The 22634-nt window shown below is 38.3% G+C and overlaps 1 protein-coding gene across 2 annotated transcripts in view; it reads right to left on the reverse strand.

Moving 5' to 3' along the window:
* The window catches only part of BRD4 (bromodomain containing 4), a 93154-nt gene that overhangs the window by 65987 nt on the left and 4533 nt on the right, over positions 1–22634 (reverse strand). For both annotated transcript variants that reach the window (XM_083357064.1, XM_083357065.1), the window contains exon 2: positions 3541–3626. The gene's annotated coding sequence lies outside the window, so the exon portion shown is untranslated. The remainder of the gene's footprint in view (positions 1–3540; positions 3627–22634) is intronic.

Here is a 22634-nt window from a genome sequence, read left to right on the forward strand (position 1 = left end):
TTATACTTGCCATGTTATTAACAAGGGGATGCTGGGAACTTGTCTATCATGTGAGTCATCTATTTTCTCTGTCCTTACTACAGTGCTATTAAATGCAGCGACAGCACAGGAGGACGAATCAACTGAGCACCAGAATTTACCTGGTCATACTATAAACTGTCACCAAATATGACTGAACTAGAGCATCTAAATAATTATACTACCCAGAAATATACACAAACAGATAGGTATTCTATTGTGATATAATAATAATAGTAAGTTGGAAGGGACCTTGGAGGTCATGTAATCCAACCCCCTGCTCAGGCAGGAAACCCTATACCATTTCAGACAAATGGCTGTCCAGTCTCTTCTTAAAAACCTCCAGTGTTGGAGCATTCACAGCTTCTGGAGGCAGGTTGTTCCACTGGTTAATTGTTCTAACTGTCAGGAAGTTTCTCCTTAGTTCTAGGTTGCTTCTCTCCTTGACTAGTTTCCATCCGTTGCTTCTTGTCCTGCCCTCAGCTGCCCTGGAGAACAGCTTGACTCCCTCTTCTTTGTGGCAGCCCCTGAGATATTGGAACACTGCTATCATGTCACCCCTCACCCTTCTCTTTGTTAAACTACACATACCCAATTCCAGCATGTTGCACTATAAGAAAAAAATGAGACAAGATGATGTGCTACTTAATCCTTGACTTACAACTACAATTAAGCCCAAGATTTCTGTTGCTAAGTGAGACAGTTAAGTGTATTTTGCTCCATTTTATGTCTTTTCTTGCCACAGTTAAATGAAACACTACTTGTACTAGTTGTTAAAGTTAGTGACATGGTGTTAAGTGGTTCTGGCTTTCCCGTTGACTTTGCTTGTGAGAAGGTCACAAAAGCTGATCACATGATCTGGGGACAGTGCAACTGTCATAAATATGAGTCAGTTGCCAAGTGTCTGAATTCTGATCATGTGAACACGGTGAGATTACAAGTGTTGTGTGAAAAACTGTCACGTCACTTTTTGCAGCACTGTTGTAACGTTGTACTATCATTAAACGTACTGTTGTAAGCTGAGGACTACCTTTACTGCTAAAGTATTTGCAGACATGAACAAATAAACACAAGAATCCTGATTTACTGTATATTATGCAACTTTTACATTAAACCTCTGATAATTCAGCCCAAGAAGTTAAAAGAAAATATTTCCAAAGCATTGTATTTGAGCCCAGATGAATATATTAAGTTTTTGACCAGTTAAGCATTAGCAACTAAGAAAGAGATCAAGCAAATAAGAGTACAAATTTATTCCCATTAGCTATTTTAATTAAACTTTGTCGAAGTCAAGTCCCTAGTTCAGGATGCTAAAAAAGAATTTTGGAATAAACTAAGAAAGTGATAACTATGTGATAGCGATATACTATGTGCCTTGGCACTTGGCAGACTCCACGAATGCATGATTAGATTAAGATTTGGTAAAAAATAAAATTAAAATTGGACGCTAGCATAATGCAAAGCAAAATACTAGCTTAAACATCTTTTTTTCAAAGCAATATCCTTCAGCCTTGCATGTACAAAAAACACAATACAAAAATAAAAATGCTAGGGAGATATAGCCAGTATACCTATTCTTCAGTTAGTGACTAAGTTCCATTGCAACAACCACATCATTAAGCAAAATGGTTACTAAATGAACATGTGACTGAGGGAGATGCTGCAAAAATTGCTAATTGCTGCCATCTCATTCAGATAAAGGTTGCCTTGTATAGCAAAATTAATACTTTATTGCCATATTTGCAAATAGTTGCTAACGGAGGTGCTGTAGTTGCTAAACAACAGTGGATGTACTTTATTTAAAAGTGTATCCACTGCATAGGAAAAATAAAGCAGAAGAAAGCTGATATGCTAATAAGCATTCTAGATTTCTAAACATAGTGGTAGCAAGTAACTGTACTACTGTAGTCTGACCACTATGGCAGTCACTTAGTGAATATGCCCTTAATATGCTCCCCAAATTTCAAATATTCCTATTGGTTAATTCACGCTATTGATTTAAACTATGGGTATCCAACTCTAGGCCACATTAATTGGAGAGGAATTGTATTGGGCTACATATAAATATATATAATATAATTAATGTATATAAATAACTTCCTTTATTTTTAAATATTTTTATGATCTTGTGGAGCCTGATTACTAGCTTTCCAGGGCTGCATGCCACCCACTGGCCATGAGCTGGACCTGCCTGATTTGAACATTGCAAGCAGTCAATGTAGAGCACGGGTGTCAAACTCACAATGTCATATGACGCAATGTATAACAACTTTTTTCCCATTGCCAGCAATGGGGTAGACGTGGTTTTAGTGTGATGCATCCGTGGGCTGGCAGTTTGACACCCCTGACGTAGAGAGTCTAGAAGATGACTTGGATGGAGATATAAGTAGTCTTTGCTTAAATCATTCAGCAACCATTCAATTTATGATGGTGCTGAATGAATGGTAGAATGACCAGTCCTTGAAGTTATGACTATTGCAGTGACCCCACGATGACACGATCAAAATTGACAAACAGCTCATATTTATGACTACAGTGTGCACTTCATCTGCCCCCCACCCACCTCCCTTTTTCCTCTCAGTCCCTGTGGCTACCCTGCCTATTGGACCAACAATCACTGAGTCATCCAATGGTTTTGCTTCAGAAACTATATCATATCACACGAGCAAAAAGCCACTTCTCTAAAGTCTAATTTATATAAGTTGAAACCTGAATTTAATTTGTTTTAACCATCTAAAACAGGGATAGATAGGCCACATGTCTCCTCTGGTCACCACCTATCTCTCTTTGTGCCTAACAAGTACCCCAACATGATTTTTTAAAAACAAAAATAAGTTGAAAATAGATTTGCCACAAACTTGAGCAGCATTTATTTATAAAGGGGATGAGTAGTATGTAATTTCAAAACACTCAAGTTACAACTTCATTCATTCTTCATCACTGGCCATAGTCACTGGAGCCTATAAAGCTCAACTACATCAATATCTTTATATACCATCTTTGATTTACCATACTACTCCAGCCTCGAATGAACATCATATAACTTCAAACAAAATATGCACCTACAACACGGCATGTTGACTACAAATGTGCTCATCCTATGCTTCCACCACCACTAGCCCAAAATCACATAACTAAGGGCTCTCCGGGGTTAAATGTTAAGAAAGACTACACCAGAAGTTTCACTTATCTTTCAGCATCTTTCACAATACCAAACTGTTATTTGGTAAATAGTTCCTTTTTGATTAACCCTAATCATCACATTATTTATCAAATTTTTATACCACTCTTCTCATTATCTAGATGACTCTGAACAGTTAATAGATTAGAACCATAAAACTTTATAAAAATGACATAGCGAAATATTTTTGGAACAGGAAATTCTTGTGCAACTAAAGCTTATTTTCAAATGTACTTTCTCTGATAAAAGACTGAACATATTCTATCAACACTAAAAAGCCTAAGATATACACAATCAGCAAGCCAAACCTTCCAATGCAAAAAGAAAGACAGAAATATTACCTTGAAGCAGAGCTTATCGCTGATTACTTCCCTCTAGTAATTACGCTCTAATATCCATTTCTGGTACAGATTAATGAAGTACAACTCTGTAGAAACAATGAATTAGATCAGTATCAAAATAAAGGTGTAAAAAAGAAAAATATTCTATTCCTAACATTTAAATATTGGATAATGAAACTAAGCTTGATTTTTCCACCCTAATTCCAGCTTTGCAAAATACATGCATTAAAGAAACCTGATTTTTTTAAATGAACGTTTGTATATGATAAAGATTTATCCATTCTCAACAAACATTTCTTAAACCTTACAAGCAGGTATTAACAAGTTGTTAAAATCTTGATCTTTATACCAAGCATTGAAATACAACTTTAGCAGTTAATTCAACTAATCTGACTATAGCTATAGACATCTTCATGACTGGATTTAAATAAGACAAGCAGAATATGGAAATATAAAGAAACTGATGGATGATTCACTGTTTAAAGAAGATGAACAATTATTAAGCCAGAAAAGTGGTTTGAGTAACTTGTTCTTACTAGATCCATAGTACTGGTGGTTTGTTAAAATCTTAAAGTACTTTATGACAAGTGATTTTTAAAGGACAAATTTAACTCAGGTTTTTAAAGTTGTGGCATATTCTTGGCTTAAAAGAAAATACAAATACAAAACAAGCTTTGGGTCTATATTTGAAGGGGTTAAAAACTAAGACTTAAAATTTGGGGAAGGATTACAGAGTTGGCTTATTCAATCAAGATTAAAAATATATTATATTTGGTTCTCTTACTGGACTTTTGCTGATAAAGAACAAACGAAAGGGCTTTTGCTTTTTGCTTTTTAACTAAGTGATGAATTATGGGGAGAAGACAATATCTATTGTATTAAGAGATGATAATAAGCTATTAAAATTATTTTCACTTCCTGGATGAAGGGGGAAAGTTTCTTTCCTTCCATCCCTTTTTCTTTTTGAGACTTGTTTTTCCCCCCTCCTATATGTTTTGTAGTTTTTATTCTTTCCATTTGTAAGTATTAAAACTATTTGGAAAAAGAATAAGCCGATAAACATGATATAAAATAAGGCACTGTAATTATTGTTACTGTTGCCTACAGAGTTTCAGATAATACTGAAACAGAAGTAAAAGAAGTAAAAGAAGTAAAATCAGTCAACTAAAAACTCATGCCCTAGTCCAGGGGTCGGCAACCTGAAAAAGGAAAAGAGCCACTGGGAACCGGTTCCATCACACATAAAAAGAAGTGGGAGCCGCGTGCGTGCATCCATGCACGTGCATGCGCAAAAAATGTTTTGCGCATGCGCAAAACATTTTTTTCTTGCGGAAGCGCGCAGTTGCCATTTTTTTTATGTGTGATGGAACCGGTTCCCGGTTGCGCGACGGCCTGTTTGGAGAGCTACCGCTTTCGGCAGTCCGCAAACGTGCCGCGGCAGCTTTCCCAACAAGCGGCGCCGCTGCCCATTCCGAGGTGCGTGCGCACCACTGCCCGTTCGAAGAGGTGCACGCGCACCGGGCGGCTGGGAGCCGCAGGAGATGGCTCAAAGAGCCGCATCCGGCTCCAGAGCCGCGGGTTGCCAACCCGTGCCCTAGTCATCTGGCATCTCTCTACATGAGGCTGCCTTTTAAGATCACTTGGAGGCGTGAACTGGTCCAGCGTACCTGCAGTAAGCCAAGTAGTAGTACTTCTGCTTCATAAGCTGCACTAGTTGCCAATTCTACATGGCATAGGGCTGTCTCCCATAACATCCACCTAGCTGATTCAATCCTGCAACACTGGTGCATTCAGGTTCCTTTAATATTAAAGAATCTCATCTCTTCAGACCGTAGAAGCACATCTTCTTTGTAGCAGCACCTGCACTCTGGAACTAGGTTCATCCCAAAATCTCGATGGCTTCTACTCTACTATTATTTAGAAGAGCCATGAAGACTTGGCTCTTTACAGAAGCCTTAGACAAGGGAGAGTGAGACTCCTTACTTTTTTATGCTTTTTAAAAATTCGTATTATTGTAATGTGTTTGTTGTCAGCTGCTCAGAGACATTGAGTTAGGCAGAATACAAGCTTAATACATCACCATTATTATTATATATTCTAGCAAAGCCAGCCCATAGTAATTAAAAGAAAATTATTTTCCAGCATACTTCCATATAGCATGTGATAAAGTATACAATTTCCTTCAAACTATGTAGGGAAGTATGTAATCTTTTTGACTATTTCTGATCCCAAGGTACAACAGACAAATCATCATACATTTGCCCTAATCCTAATTAAGAGCTAATTCCATTTTTACATACATGCTTTGTTCACATATTATCCAAATTTTCATGATTAAGCAAGACTGATACATGTCATCTGATTACTGCAGCTTTTCCTCTTTTTTTACACTGGTGTGTTGAATGTGCAGCTGAACTAGGTTTCCAATTTTATTTTGCTCTTTAATGCAACAAGAAATAGAGTTCAAAGGGAGAATCTCTGGTTTATTTAGGCATGCATCTAGTAGAAGAGCTGATAATTTATCCTGACATGAAATAACATGAAATTTGTTTGGACCGTTCATAAAGTACAGTACTAATCTCAAATAAAATCTTTTTTAGAATTGTATTAAGAATTTCAGTGTTCAATGAAAACTTATGCGAAACTACAGCAAGCACTTCTCAAATCTGCTTTGTAAGATTGGGAGAGTCCGCAGATCAAGTTTAAAAATATAATTTTAAATACTATGAAAATGTTTCATGCTTTCCAATAACAATCCCAGAAATTATAAAAGAGGCTATAAAAATTAACTACAGTACCAACATTAAACTGCAAGTGATTTTATTCTAGTCTATCTCCTTATATTGAAAGATTGTGACTCTCAGAACAAAAAAACCCCAATAATTACTGCCTAACAAAAATTATATGGAAATCAGGAAAAATGTATTACAACCCAACAACTTTTATTCTATTCATCACATATATAATAAAACTTTTTAAAAACAAAATTGGTCCTTTAAAGATTTCAAAATAATTTACAGAATGATAGCTTAGTGCATGAGAGACAGGAAACATTACTTGTTGCAGAATTTAAGCAAAACTTGGCCTCAAATGTCTGATGTTACTGTCAACATTATATCATTTATTAAATTTTTATAAACTTACGAACAGCAGGATGAGAAATTGGGTTTGTTGCAAAATCATGTTTTTATTGCATAGGGATCTTCAATCATACTGATATAGTGAATGCTATGTAACTTGTTTTCCATACTAATACTATTGCTGTGTATTTCATCATCTTGGTATCAATTCTTTGGTACAATGTTAAGTGTTAAAAGGACAATTGAGGATCCCAAGGTATCTCTTTGTTAAATGGGAAAAAAGTAAATGAAAGCATTGCATGAATCTCTAAAACCAGAGAAAATTGTACTTGAGAGTTCTCATGGCAGAATCACTATGGCCCATATTTTAAATTGTGAACCATCCAGAAACAGCCTAAAGTTGGATAGAACCAAAATAGAAGTAAATAAATAGAATCCTAGTTTTCTTTGACACACAATTGGAACTGTCCACAGGAAGTTCGATGGTTATGGTCTTAAAAAGATAAAAGAATAAAAGAATATAGCCTTGCTGTAATCAACGTTCTAGCAATGACAAACCAAAAAGAAGATTAGTGGGCCCTTTTTCATTTTGATAAAGCACCTGTTTAGGTCCCCCTCCCTGTAACAAGTATGCTTCATGCTTTATTTGTGAAACAGGATAAAAAGGGGGGGGGGCAAACACATCAACATCCACCTCACGTAAGGATATTAGGGAACTTAGCAAGATGCAACAAAAAGATGAAGAAGACAATGGTAGCATCAGATTCATACAGTAGCATTCTTCAGGCTGAATAAATTATGAGATGTTGTTGTTAGCTGCGAAGTTGTGTCCGACCCATCGCGACACCCCATGGACAATGTTCCTCCAGGCCTTCCTGTCCTCTACCATCTTCTGGAGTCCATTTAACTCACAAAAATTATGAGATAGGTCACACATAATTACCAATTGTCTCAAAAAATAGGTTCCAATCAGTCTACAGAACATCTTTGAAAAAGATACTTATTTGAAAAGTATCAGGCTTGATTTTCCTTTTCTGGCACTTGGGACTTTTTCATTTTTCTATTGGCAGAGAAACGCATAAGATCTGAACGTCTGTTGAATCTTGCTATACTGATAAGTGAGGAGCAGGCACACTAGGGCATTGGGATAGAGATTAAGTGCATACTGTCATACTATTATATATGATTAAGATAGCCTATTCAGCTGAACAAGACTACAACAGCATACAATTACCAGCTATAAATGTTTTATCAACTTTTCTTTTGTGTCAGCTTTGTCTGTGATAAAGCTTTTCTCATCCATGATTTGATTATGGATGACAGGGCAAATCAGGTATATGTAACTGAAACGGGGGGGGGGGGGAGGGAGGGTATCTATTCACATGGGTATCAGGCTTGGTATCTAGCACAGCCTTGGGCAGAAAAAAGAGGAACTGCTGATATAATTCACAAGATGGGATTGGTATCAAGAAGTCCTACTCCACAGATAGCTGGATATGAGACTTTGTTTACACTAATATTATATACAATGCAAAGTATCATTTTTAATACTAGATTGATATATTCCCTTTACTTTGCAAAAACTACATGAATCAGAAATGGTACTTCTTTTGAACTGTCAGATATGAGCTATTAAAACAATAAGCCCATTGTAAAGATATTGTGAAAATTACACAGCAAATTAGAATAAACAATTCTGTGTCTGTGTCTTAGTGAATTCAAACGTGTGGTACAGTAAAAGATGAAGTTACACAAAAATGCATGGATGTATGTTGGAAAAAGCAGAAAAACAACTCTGACAAATCAGCCATCGGTAGACACATAGATTTAACAACTTTGATAGACTATGCAAAAGAGACAATCAGCAAGTTCAAAAGAGAAAAAGGCTCCAGCACCTCTCCACGAGTAATCAGCACTCAGATCAGCATAGATTAGCTCCAAGGTCACCTTCAGAACAACAATCAAGTAAACAATACCCCAATCAAGAAACTGCCACAGAGCCATTAGTAAACAGCCCAACCAAAGAATCCCTAAGACCGCCCCCACCCACACAGACAGGCAAGACACCAGAATATAAACAGACAACAAACAGCACTCCTAACTAGTGCTGATGATGTTACCTAATTAGGGCAATGAAACTTCTGCAAGAAAACAAGCAAGCTCAGAGAACACACAGGACTCCTCAAGCAGAAAAAAGTAATCAAATTTAAGATTGAAAAAATGCAGTTGTATTTCATATACCACTTTCCCAATTTTATTTTTTACCTCTGTTTTATGTTTTTATGTTTTACCTCTGAAGGAGAGTAAACATAAAAACTATACCTAACAAAAATGTATTGCAGGTAGTTCTCAATTTACAACAGTTCATTTAGTGACCATTCAGTTATGACACTCAAAAAAGTGACTTATGACCATTTTTCACACTTACCACCTTTATAGTATCCCCATGATCATGTGATCAAAATTCAGATGCTTGGCAACTGGCTCATATTTATGACCTTTGCTGTGTTCCAAGGTCATATGATCACCTTTTGCAACCCTTTGAGAAGCAAAATCAATAGGGTAGCCACTGATTCACTTAACAACCACGTTACTAATTTCTCAATTGCAGTGATTCACTTAACAATTGTGGCAAGAAACATCATAAAATGGGGCAAAATTCACTTAACAAATATCTCCCTTAACAATAGAAATGTTGGGCTCAATTGTGGTCGTAGGTTGAGGACTACCTATACTGGTTTATGTTCAGGTTAGTTTTATGGCTGCCAAAAGTACTTTGATTTTGATGCAATTTGTCAGGAAAACAGAGCAATGAATAAATCATTTATCACTATGGCTATGTATTACCTCCAGCTGCAGAACTGGTGTAGAATAACACCAGCATAAAAATAAATTATTCAGGTAAAAAAAGATGGTACTTATTACTCCTTCCTAATGAACTGAGCCTTGGATTTATTTTGACACTGCTGGTTTTGGTTACCAACATTAAAAAATACCTTCAGAGCACTGGAACTACACATGCCTGGAATCACTGTGCTGACAGTGTCATTAAAAATCTGCAAAGCATATTCTTCACCCTATATAACCTGTTTCGCCTTGGTCAGAAAATCATTCTTATATTCTGGAGATTAACTGCAAAAGCAATTTCCTGCCAATCAATCAATCTCTCTCTGTGTGTAAGGGGGGGGGTGGTTCCAATGCAATGAAGGCAATTTTTTAATGTTATTAATAAAAAACAAGTTTTCTTCATTACTTTGATATTGTTGTTTACATTTCTTTTCATTTCTGCATTTTTATTGTTGTCAGGTGCAAAGATGGCACTGAATAAATTTAATGAGTAAATAACCAATGATAGAATGAAAAATTAAATATTTCTATTTGTAAAACATACTGTGCAAAATTAATTAGCAATATAAAAATATAGTAAATTAAAAACAAAACTCAAAATTAGCTAATAGGAATTAGTGCAACACTAATTTAATCTAAAAATTTTCTTGATTAATAACCAGAAATAAAAAATAGATAATTTATAAACTGATATTTAAAATACTCAATCTTAGAATAATTCAGAAATACACAAAATGAAATAATAAACCAAATCATTAAAATCATAATAAAAGCCAAGACATTGTGAAACAATCATCAAGTAAAATAAGTAAGTAAAGGCATGATTTAACCACCTGGAACAAGTCACCTCCAACTGTACTTCCAAAGGCAGGTAAGCCCCCCCCCTCCCTCCACCATTGGAATCACAATGAATTTGTCCCCACTTGAGATTTCAAATAAGAAAATGTTTTTATATTTACAAGTTATTTCGTTAAAAACAATGTCTAAATGCTTTACTTTTTGTTCAAGATGATAAAATTTATTGCTAATGTAATTCTTTTCTCAATTCGTACTTCAGCTATTTTAAAGACATTCAGAAGGTATGTAAATTTAACAAGGTATATATATTTGAGGAACAAAGCTAAAGGTCAAACAAGTACTGTATACTAAATCATATCCCAGTTGAGGTATAAGAACATCAAACCAATGTTATTTTTAAGAAAATCAAATGCAACAGTTTATGATGCCACTTGTGAGATTGATGCAATTTACATTTGAAATAATCAAAACACACTGAAATTTTATAAAATACAAAACAAAAAAGATAAACAGAAACAGAAAATGAAAGCAGCAATAAAAATTGGAGCAAAACTACAAAAAAAAAATCTGCCTGGAGCAAGAAAGTCAATTAAGGACAGCAACTGGCACATTTACTGACTTTCCAAAGTCAAAGTGTTACCTCTGAAAATGCCCACTCTTTAACTATGTGTTTCACAGATCACTTCAGGAAATAGGCAGGAACTTGTGGAAAGTTGTGTTCTCCAGCATGACAGATGGAGAATCCACGAATGGGTTAACTCTGTCTTCCTGCCCAATTAGATTAAGTCAGTCAAACTTCCCACCCTCTGGATCAGGACACCTCCCAGCCACCACTTGGTCTGTGCAAAGATGTAGCAAATTTGGCTCCCAGAATCCTGCTGAGTCATCTCTTCAGAGTAATTGAGCAGGTCATAATAGTTTTTTTTATCCCTTTGTGGATTCTTCTCTCTCTGCACTGGGATCAGTGCAGTATCTGGCTTCTCCTTCCCCTTCCCAGCTGCAAGCTCTGTTTGAGCTGCAGCATTCCAAAAGTCTCAGGCTTTCATTTTTGGCGGCCGCCATTTTGAATGCCTGCTGTTTATTGTTGGTTCCGTGGGAAGCTTTCTCAGTTCAGCTGTCTGTTTAAGAGTGCCTGAAATTTCAGGAGCTTGCGAAAACATTCTCTTTTTCTAGCTGCAAACTCTGATTAAGCTGCAGCCTCTTCTGACTTCTCTGGCTTTTGTTTTCGCGGCGCATTTATTGTGGCCGCCATTTTGAATTCCATTTTTGAATTTTGCAAGTCTGTGGGGAGGCTTTCACTTAGACATTCTTTGTTGCCTGTTTTTAAGTGTGTCTGAAGTATTTGCTTGCCTTCTATCCGGTCTTGAGGGGAAGGAATAGATTCCCTCTTGTGCTCTTTTTCAGTAGCGGCAGCCATTTTGGGCGTTGCTATTGTCTCCGTTCTTCCAGAAGGCTTTTGGCTCGGTTTGTCTTTGCCAGCTCAGGAGGGGGAGGGGTGGATTTCAAGCACCTCCAAATTACAGAATTGCAGTTTGCTTTGTCAATCCAAAGGAAGCTGGCCTTTGAGGCGCTGAACAGGCGCAGGGCCCCTTTTCAGGCTTCCACCTTCAAATCATTGCAGAGGGCCATGAGTTCAGATTCCTTCTGCTTGCAGAAGACGTCTGGAGGATGGAGGGCAATACTCGATCTAAAGGGGCTGAACACTCATCTTGCATACAAGAAGTTCTAGATATAAACACTACAGTCCATCTTGGCCAGCATCAGGAGGGGAGACTTCCTGACGTCCATCGACCTCATGGAAGCATACCTTCACATTCCCATCCTTTCCGCCTACCGGAGGTTCCTCAGGTTTTGCTACAAGACTCACCATTACCAGTACAGCCTTTTGTCGGCCCCAAGAGTGTTTACCAAGGGCTGACCACGCACTTGAGGTCTGTTCCCGTACGTATCCAGTGCTATCTGGACGACATTCTCATCCAGTCCCTATCAGTCCAGGCGGCTCAATCAGACCTGGCTTTGTCTATCAAGACTCTCCAGGACCACGGGTTCAAGGTGAACTTTCAAAACAGCTAGACAGTTCCCTCAATGCTCTTTCTTCATTTGGGCGTGATCATAGACACCGAACTATGCAGGGTTTATTAATCTCAGGAACGTCAGAACAGACTCAGAGCCCTGGTCCTTCAGGTAAAGAGGGAGCGTGTAGTCATCCTGGCTGTTCTTTCCGAACTGTTAGGGAAGTTGGTTTCCTACATGGGAATAGTCCCATGGGCCCAACTACATTCCAGGGACCTGCAATGGTTTTTGCTCCTGTTTAAGAGACTGGGCACCAGCTCCTCCAACCAAAGGGTAAGGGTTCTGTCTTGGACCCTGAGCTCCCTCCAGTGGTGGAGGGGTTCTTTGTTTCAGGAGCCCGTTCGGATCACCCTGAATATGGACACCAGCCTGTTTGGCTGGGGGGCGCTTCTAGGGTTTCAGTTGGCTCAGGGCCGGTGGTCCCAGTCCGACCTGAAGCACAACATAAATTAGTTGGAGCTCAGAGCCATACATCTGGCCCTCCGCCACTTCCGCAACAGGGTGGCAAGACAACATGTCCTGGTCCTCACGGACAACGTAACGGCAAAAGCCCATATGAACTGGCAAGGGGGTACCCGTTCCAGGTCCCTTATGGCATTCTGTACCAAATAAAGGTTCTAACCTGCATTCAAGTACAGCCCTATATTTTGCTACAGTAATATTAACGAAATATCACAGCATTGATTTTTATAATAAGGCTATCTTTATCTAAACAACATGAGCTGGTGAAAGATGCTTCTGATTACTAAGATGGCCTCTAATGTTCCCTTAATCTCAAAGACAGATGTAACAACACATAAAATACAAACATCATCTTTTCGCGAATCAGGTTGCATTTTTCTTACTTGTATAGATAAACCAACCATTAATATATCTATGGAGATTCTCAGTCATCCAGGTCATAGTTGTCCCAAAGATGTTTTTTCATGAGGCAACTGGACTTTCTTGTTTTTTCTTTGAAGATGTTTCACTTCTCGTCCAAAAAGCTTCTTCAGCATTTCTCCAAGAGCTGAAGAAGCTTCTTGGACGAGAAGCGAAACATCTTCAAAGAAAAAACAAGAAAGTCCAGTTGCCTCATGAAAAAACATCTTTGGGACAACTATTAATACCACCTCTGTTTGTCTGGTCTGAGTTTCAGTTTGGTGGCATCACCCGATGCATTCTTTCAGCCAGACACTAATTCAGCAATTCCATTGCTTTACCTATACCCATAAGAAGTGATGGACCTGAACATCATCAAAAAAACTGATTTTACTCCAAATATATGAATTAACTGTTACAACAGTCTCCTATAAACATGGGATTACTCTTATATAATAAGAGCTCATTATTGAGCTTAGTTTGTAATGATGGAGGCAAAAGGCTTTTTGTCCTTCCATCATTTAATTCTTTCAGTAATACTCAGCAAAACTTTTGTAAGTCATTCAGGACCATTGAGGACTTAACATAACTGGAGATTATACAGGAGGTAGCACTCATGATAAGAAGAAATCACAAGTACCACCTTCTAGAGATTATTATCTAGGTATGAATGGAACCAGATAAAGGATGTTCTGCCCAAACCTAATATGGACAGAGGGGCTGCAATTCCCATTTCTCTCTCTGCAAAGTTTACCCAACAGGTCAACCAGGAGAGTATCAATATCAAAATCAGGCACTTCACCTAGAAAGGGGAATTAGTTATTGGACTATATTTAGATTTTTGGATCCATTTTCCCTAGGAGTGGTCTCATCAGTACTTCTTCTTACTTCCTCTTTTACTGCTTCGGGTGTTGAGGGAGATACTCATCACTGCAGCCCCCTTTAATAAGATTATGCGCACTCCTCTAGGTAGGTAAGCCAACTGGATTCCCTTTCCTTAAGTACTGAGGTTCAAAAGTAAGTAAACATGTGGTTGGTCAAACTCAATCAAGCATATTGTCCATATTATCTGAACTTACAACTAAAGTTTATGCAAAAGAATCTCACCAGTCAGGGTCATATGTACTTTTATAGCTGAACAGCTAAACCATGACTAATCTCATAGATTCTAACCTCACGAGTACCTAGTCAACATGTCTCAGGGAACTACCTCCTGTATAATCTCCAGTTAGGTTAAGTCCCCAATGATCCTGAATGAGTTACAAAAGTTCTGTTGGGTACTACTGGAGGAATTAAATGATGGAAAGACAAAAAGCTTTTTACCTCACTGAGAATAAAGTAGGCTCAATAATGAGCTCTTACTATATAAGATTCATTTAACTCAACCAGCTTTTTAATCTAACAATCTGCTTCACTGCTCATGGTTAAGATGTATATGGCCTACATCAGGGGTGTCAAACTGTTGGCCCACGGGCCGGATGCATTACGTGGAAGCTGCGCCCACCCCATTGCCGGCAATGGCAAAACAGTCCCGATACGTTGCGCAACGTCACATAACATTGTGAGTTTGACATGTCTGGCCTACATTGTAACCAGCTCATAAACTGTTCCACAATCAGCCCTTGGCCATGTTTTTGTCATTGTATCTAAAATCCCCTGCTTCCTTCTACCAAATTGATTTCTGTGCATTCATGTGAAGTCCATGTATCTATTGGCTTCATTTTGACTGAAGACTGTGTTAGCAGTGAAAAAAATCATTGGATTGGCAGAAATTGGTACAGAATTCTGCTTCGTTTATTTTCTAGATCATACAATCCTACTAGGTTTTCCTTCTTACTATTTCCATTTTGGCATTCCAATCTCCAGACATAAGTAGAATATCTTGCTGGCATGTTAGGTTGATTTTGTATTGAACTTAACCATAAACTTATCAACCTCTTCTTCTTGATCAGTAGCTAAAGCGTAAGTATGGATAATTGGGCATATTAAACAACTGTCTATGTCTATGAAATACAATTGATTTGCCCAGTCACTGACTGTAGCATATTCAGGTAGTGATTCTACTATATCCTTCATGACTATGAAAACAACGCTGCTCTTTGTTTTTCATGTCTTAAATAGTAAATATGTATGAGCTTTTCACTGAAAGTATCCGATTCCAGGGTACTGCAATTGGCTAATGCTTAAAATATCAATATGTGCTACATTTATTTCAATTATACGTGAAACTTTTCCATATCCATGAGTCTTATATTCCACGTTACCTAGTAATCATTTTTGCAATTTTGGATTTTCTTTATTTGACAATATTAGCCACTTAGGCATCCACAAGGCTTTAATCAAGTTGCATCAAAAACACCTTTCTAGGTAGTCCTTGACTTATGACCATATTGGAGTCTTCCCATTACAGTTGTAAGTTGTTGACAGTCATAAAGCAAGTCATGTAATGACCAGACCTATTTTTACAAAATGTTTTGTGGTGGTCGTTAAGTGAACACCATGGTTAAACAAGGACTCTGGTTGTTAAGTGAACAAGTGTTTGCTTTGGGTAATTTTTTGCCAAAAACCAGAAGTAAATGTGGGCCGGCTGCTGAGTGCCCAAAATGCAGTCATGTAACCATGAAAGGAAGTGTGGCCATTGTAACTTCAGTACTGGATCGTAACTTCCTTTTGGGTGATCAGTCGTAAGTCTGAATGGCTGCTAAAGCAACTAGTTATAAGTCAAAGATACCTGTAGGTTTCCTGAAAGATCCTCAGCTCTCCCTCAATAGTAAGTTGAGCAATACCTGACTTGAGGGGATTCATTACCCAGCACTGTATCATCAATCACTATCAAGTTTATCTACATGTTAATTTACCACTGTGTTCTTATGCATATACAGGTGATTCTCACTTAACAAGTATTTCAACAACCAATTGAAGATACAATAGTGCTAAACAGTCTGGTATTCATGATCAGTCTTTGAAGTTCTAGCCATCCCACTGTTCCCACAGTCACATGTACAGAATACAGCCATTGGCAACCAGCTTGCAATTACAGCATCAGGCCCTGCAATCACATGACTGCCATTTATGATCTTCACTGGTTTCCAGCAAGTAGTCATTGGGGAAGCTGGTGGGAGGTTGCAAATGGCAGCTACGTGTCACTCTTTATTGCAGAAACTCACATTGACCAAAAGAAAGTGTCCAAACTGCCATCGCTGAGCAGTGCTGTCATGTGACATCATATTTTATGATCTGGTCAGTAACCTACACAAATTCCACTCAATTACCAGCATCAACTGAGGACTACCTGCAGTAAATGATGCCTCTGTCATTGTCATTAATGTAATAATCTGACTCCATTATTTTCCATATTGCTGCTGCCCAGTACAAATGTCCGTTTGTTTTAGCTAAAATCTGTAATGAACCTCCTACATACCACATTTCCCCAAAAGACCTACCCTGAAAATAAGCCCTAGCTTGATTTTGGGGGGTAGGCCTAATATAAGCCCTACCCCAAAAATAAGCCCTAGTTTGGGGTCAAGGCACACACCTAAAGATCAAGCTAGGGCAGCAGTGTGGAGCTTACTATTGCAGCCAGGCCTCCCGTGGATCAACACTTGCCTTGCCGGCCCACTTCTTCTGCAGCTGAAGAAGCAGCTTCATTCTGCAGCTAAGAATGGAGCTCCAGTCTCAGCTGCAGAATGAAGCTGCTCCTTCGGCTGCAGAAGTGGGCTGGCTGGCTGGGGCTGTTGGTGCTGCCGCCATGAGGTGAGTGGAAAATACACCCCCTGAAAATAAGACCTAGTGCCTCTTTTTGAGGCAAATAACAACAATACTAGGTCTTATTTTCGGAGAAACATGGTAGATGACCCTGATGAGAGTATATACTTTTGTCATATGCTCCTGGCTTTCTTTGTTCCTTCACAGGAACATTACCTACCACTACGCTATAATGAGGCAGCACTGCAGAACCAGGGTTGATTTAAAATGAAGTATTTTTCCCCCAGTTTAAAACAAATTTTGTTTCTGCTTTGTGCACCTTATATTGTGAAGTGAGTATGAAATATGAAGTGTGATGCAGTAATAACAATATAGAGAACTTTGTATCTTGACACATTTAAGAAACTGAGTACTGTATCTCACTCCTGAACTATTCTCAGCATATCAACTATATTCACGGTAAAGGCCATGAAAGGATTTCAGATTAGAGATTCAGTGGGAATCCAATTAAGTTTAGACAGTTAATTTTAGACAATATAATTAAGCCTGAGGGTAGTGTGTAATTTATGTTCTGAAAGCAAACAGTGGAAGCATATGGAACCATGTACAGGTAGTCCTTGACTTATGATCAGCTGCTTAGTGACTACTCAAAGTTAAAATGGACCTTCAAAACGGGACTTAGATTCAGAGCTCTGACATCTTGCAATTACCTGACCACAACTTATGTTTTTGCCAGAAACCAGTGTATACCTCGTTTCCAGGAAAAAACACATCATATAGAACAAAAGATTTGCTTAATGATCACAGCGTTTGCTTTAAAGGTCATAATCGGGCACAGTCACATGGTAATCCACTATATTACCATCATAATTTATGACCAAAATTGTGGTCTCAATTACAGTCATAAGTCAAGGACTATCTGTAACTACAAGGTTAAATAACGAACAATATATTGACATGTTACATATTAGCTACTTAAGGAAAACAGAAAGCAGCTTCAGTCAATAATATTTTTCAATGCAAAAGCCAAATTCTAGTACATTGAATGATATTGTGAATATTAAGACCAATCACTCAAGAGCTTAAAATCTAGTGAGGGCAGATGCATATGTATAAAGTAACTAGTTGTTGTAAAAATATTTGTACAGTAAGAACAGAGATGTTTCTATGAGCACATTTGATTAACTAAAATTTTCTGCCCCCCAAAATATGAAATGAAAGACAAGGAATTTCTCATTACCATACTCATCTTTAATTTTTATTTGACAATGTTTTATCTCCAAGCCCTCTCATATTTCAATATATTTTATCTCTTTTTCAACGAAGAACTTCACTCACATAGAGTAGACAATTATAATCATTGAGATAAACAAGCATTAATTATATTTAGAAAGTCAGAAGTCATTCACATCAGTCTTTAAATATTCATCTTCAAAACTTCATGGATGTAAACTTTTAGATAATTGGATCACAAGAATACAATTTTATTCTCTAATAACCTATTTGTTCTAACTTCACTTTTTCTTCCTCTAACAGAACAAAGAATTAAGAATCAATTTAAACAACAGTAATAAAGTATCAACTGCTATCTAGAACAGGGCTTTTCAACCTTTTCACCCATTGTACCACTTTTAGGATAAGGCAATATCCGAGTACCAACAGTCGCCCAGCAAGGTGTCAAAAACTTGACTCCCCAAAAAGAGGAAAAATGATACAAGTACAGGTAGTCCTCGGCTTACAACAATTTGCTTAGTGACTGTTCAAAGTTACAACAGCACTGAAAAAAGTGACTTATGAACATTTTTCACACTTATGGTTGGTTGTAGTTGTAATTCCCATATCCACCTTACTGCAAAGACTGGCATACAATATTCCCATAACGTAAGAAATATTGCTGAGTACCCACCATTATAGCCTTGGTATAGGTCCCATATCAAGTCTTGACCTTAGTGCAGAGACCAGCGTAAACTACCCCCATAATTTAAGAAATACTGTTATCAATATACTCCAGCTTCCCAGAGGCATTACTATCCTCAGGATCCCAATTCTGCAGACCTTAAAGGAGCTTTTCTCCACTCACCCTCATACAAAAGGGATGGCTTCATCCCATGTCAAGCCAAATGTGGCTTTCCAGAGTTATGGCAGCAACAAGCAGGGAGCACAAGAACCCCGGTTGCTGAGTGTTTCCTTTACTGATAAGAAAATAACCCACTCAGTTGCCATCAAGATAATTAGGGAAGGGGAACCAAATGTTTCGAAGGAGGGTGAGCAGCAAATGGGTTAAGTTTTCTTTTTCATCTCCAGCCAAGTTGGGGGGGGGGAGGGATATGGCATGAAACTTCCATCATTTCCATTGGGGGAATGGGAGGGGAGCACCATCACCAAACTCCTCAGGGGTCTTCCAAACTTGGCACTCCCATGACTTGTGGACTCCAACTCCCAGAATTCCCGAGCCAGTGTGCCTGGCTGAGGAATTCTGGGAGTTGAAGTCCACAAGTCATAAAAGGGCCAAGCTTGAAGACCCCTGACCTAACTTGTCAGGTTCCCTGTCTTCTTGTATTGATTTATTTCATTATTCTTATTGTATTCTGCTTTTTTCATGTGCAAGCTCAAGGAAACTTTCCTAGAGTCCAAAAAAATCTTTGACAAAGTTTCCCCACATTTTTCCAGCCACACGCCAAAATTCGTTGTGATTTGGGCTCAAAACATGAAGCCGAAGCAAAGACAGACGGCTTCCCAATCACCATTTGCCACAACGGGCATCCTAACCGCTACAAACCATTAAATCTATCCGTTAATAGCAGAATCAAACAAGTTTTTTTTTGCCTCCCGTCTCTGCAGGTTTTCTGTTTGGTTTTAGTAATTAGGTAGTAGATTGTTCAAAGGAAGAAAAGGAAAACGTACTAGCTCCTGGTATTAATTTTGCCTTGAAGTCTGGCATTTTCTCTGCATCCAAAAGATGGTACGGGAAGAGGGGAGGGACACAGCGGAGCTAGGGGGCTTTCTGGAACATTATGTCCCAATTCCTTACTCTTCTCTTTCCACGCACCTCCTGCTGCTTCTACCCCCACCCACTCTCCGTTTTTTAGGAAGCAAACAAAAGGGTGCTAAGACCGTCCAGAAAAGACAAAATGTATGATCTAGCGCAGAACCAAGGCGGAAGGGAGGGAAGAGAAACTCCTGTGTGTGTGTCCATACATATACATGTGTGTGTATACACACACACGCCCTCACCCACAAAGCGCAACACCAGCCCAAGACCTGCCAGAGCCCCAGTCCTCTCCCGCCTCCTCCGCTCCCCAGCCAAACCCTTCCAGCAACTTTCAGACAAATTACAGCCCTGCATCTCACCAGGCTTGCCCCATGCAAAGCAGGCAGGAGATGTGACATTTCACCTTCTCAGACACATCGCACAAACCCTTTCGACCCTGGCTCCCGGCAATCTCGCTCGCTCGCTTTTCGCAAGTGAGCTGCACAGGAGTGTGTGATTGGTGTTTCTCAGTGCAGCTCAGCTGTAGTATTGCACAGGCTGATCCCGCTCCTGCCCAGTTAACTTGCTTGCAGAAAGCAAGCAGAAACCAAGAAATGAGGTCTCTTTGCGCGTCCTCGGTAGGGTTCCTGCAGGCCACCGCCATGCAGCATGTTTTCCGCAAGCAAGTGAGCTGGGATGGAGCGGGGAGGAAGGCGACGCCGCGCACCACCAGACAGGTGCTCACATACGTACCACCGGTTGAAAAGCCCTAGAAAACCCTACATCTGTAAGGTTTACAGCACTCATTTTCCTTCTGAATGCACCCCAAACTAAATACATTTTTAAAAATCTTGCTCATTTTGTCAGTAGAAAATGGATGCTAGGAGCTTCCTATATTAGTCAAGAAACCTAAATTAAACACTTTTGTTCTAGCAGAGATTAATTGTAATGACCTATAATGTATTATAGCAATAAACTGAAAACAATGAGAAATGCAATCTGAGATTTTATTAATGAATATCACTATCCAGAAAGCCTTTAGGGGTATGGAGGAGCAACTACTGTGGGATCCTCTTAAACTCATGTTTTTTGCTCAGATGGACAGATCATAGCCAGGGAGGCTTTTGTCCAGGTAATGTTGATATGATAGTGTGCCAACTGCAACTTATCTTGATGAAAGGTCTTTATGATGGTAGGTCATGTCCTCATAAGCATTTATCTAATTTACTGCAATGCCTTTTAGAATGGTGCTGTTTTTGAGGACTGCTGAGAAGTTTCAATTGGTCCAAAATGCAGCAGCATAATTCTTGGCAAGTACTTGTTGACATAACATCCATGTTTCAGACCCTATATAATATGTACCATTTTGCCTGGTAAAGAGTTCTCAAAACTCAAAAACACTGCATGTTATTAATGCTAATTTGGTTCGACTTAATGGTGCGGGGTCTTCTACAGAAGCTGGCTGTTTTTCCTCATGGACCAATGCAGCCACCACCTGGTTTTCTCCTGCAATATAGCCATTAATCATGGACAATGAGGCCTAAAATAAACAATTCCCACAGACTTGATACAATTAAAAACCACAACACTAAATGCTGTCAAATTGATTAACTATACAGCCTAGACTGATATTAACCGATACTAAAGAGGCATCTGCTATAGCATCAGCTATACTTCATACAATAATCCACTGATCTCTCAAATACAGAGTTGCTTAGGAAAACAAGCAGAGGTCTTTCCAATTATTTGTTCTGAATCAATAATACAGATACACTATATAAGGCACATTCATATGACAATTTAAAAATGCCCTTAAGACATTTTCAATGCAATACCTATAAATTCAGGCAAATGCAGCCAATCCAGAATAGTTGTAATTTAAAACAATAGGAAGGAACAATATTGTTTCTATTCAGTGCACTTATACCATGATGAATAAGAAAACATAATAAATGAAGCCATTCCTAGCTTTGAATTTTCTTGAACAAGCATGGGAGAAAACAGCCCCTTGTAGATATGTGCAGAATAATGAATTTTTAAACAAAAGATTAAAATTGAAAAACTTGCAGACCAAAGTCACATTAACATAGATATCTGTAAAATGGCATTTTTATTAACAATAAAGTATTTTTTCTAGGTACATTTTTGATGGCTGATTTGAGTGCAATAAACAGTTCGTATTCATGTAAGATCAGAACTTTAACTAAAAAGGACATTTAAGATAACTAATCACAGGTATGAGCTCCCAAATTCTACATCATATAATACATGTATTGAGTGATCCAATATACTTCAGAAGCGACATCATTTCTAAAAGAACCCTTTTCATTTGTAAAATTCTAAAACTGCAAACTTTCTATATTGCCACGGCTACCTACCTACTTTTCGTCCTGAACAAGAGAACTTGATAATGTCTATTAAAGGATATTACTGTATGGACATAAATTAAAATGAGTAGCTCTGGGAATTTCAAAGATAACCTTTCAAAGATAGTTTTAGGAGACTCAAGACATTTTGAGATCTGATTCATAAGACAGGAATGGAAAAAAGTCTATGCACTTAAGCATCTGAAATATTGCAGACTGGAAAAATGATGCCCTTCATCAGCACAGAAAAGAGCAAAACCAGTCAGAATGAAGGGGGGGAGGGAAATGACACCATAAGAGCATGTCCTGAATCATCTTTATATTCTATGATAAGGATGGGAAATTGATGGATGTAAGATGTGTTGGACAATAACTGTAACAATCCCTGATCAT

This window comes from Vipera ursinii (genome assembly GCF_947247035.1).
Source record: "Vipera ursinii genome assembly, chromosome: 2".
Classification (NCBI taxonomy): Eukaryota; Metazoa; Chordata; class Lepidosauria; order Squamata; family Viperidae; genus Vipera; species Vipera ursinii.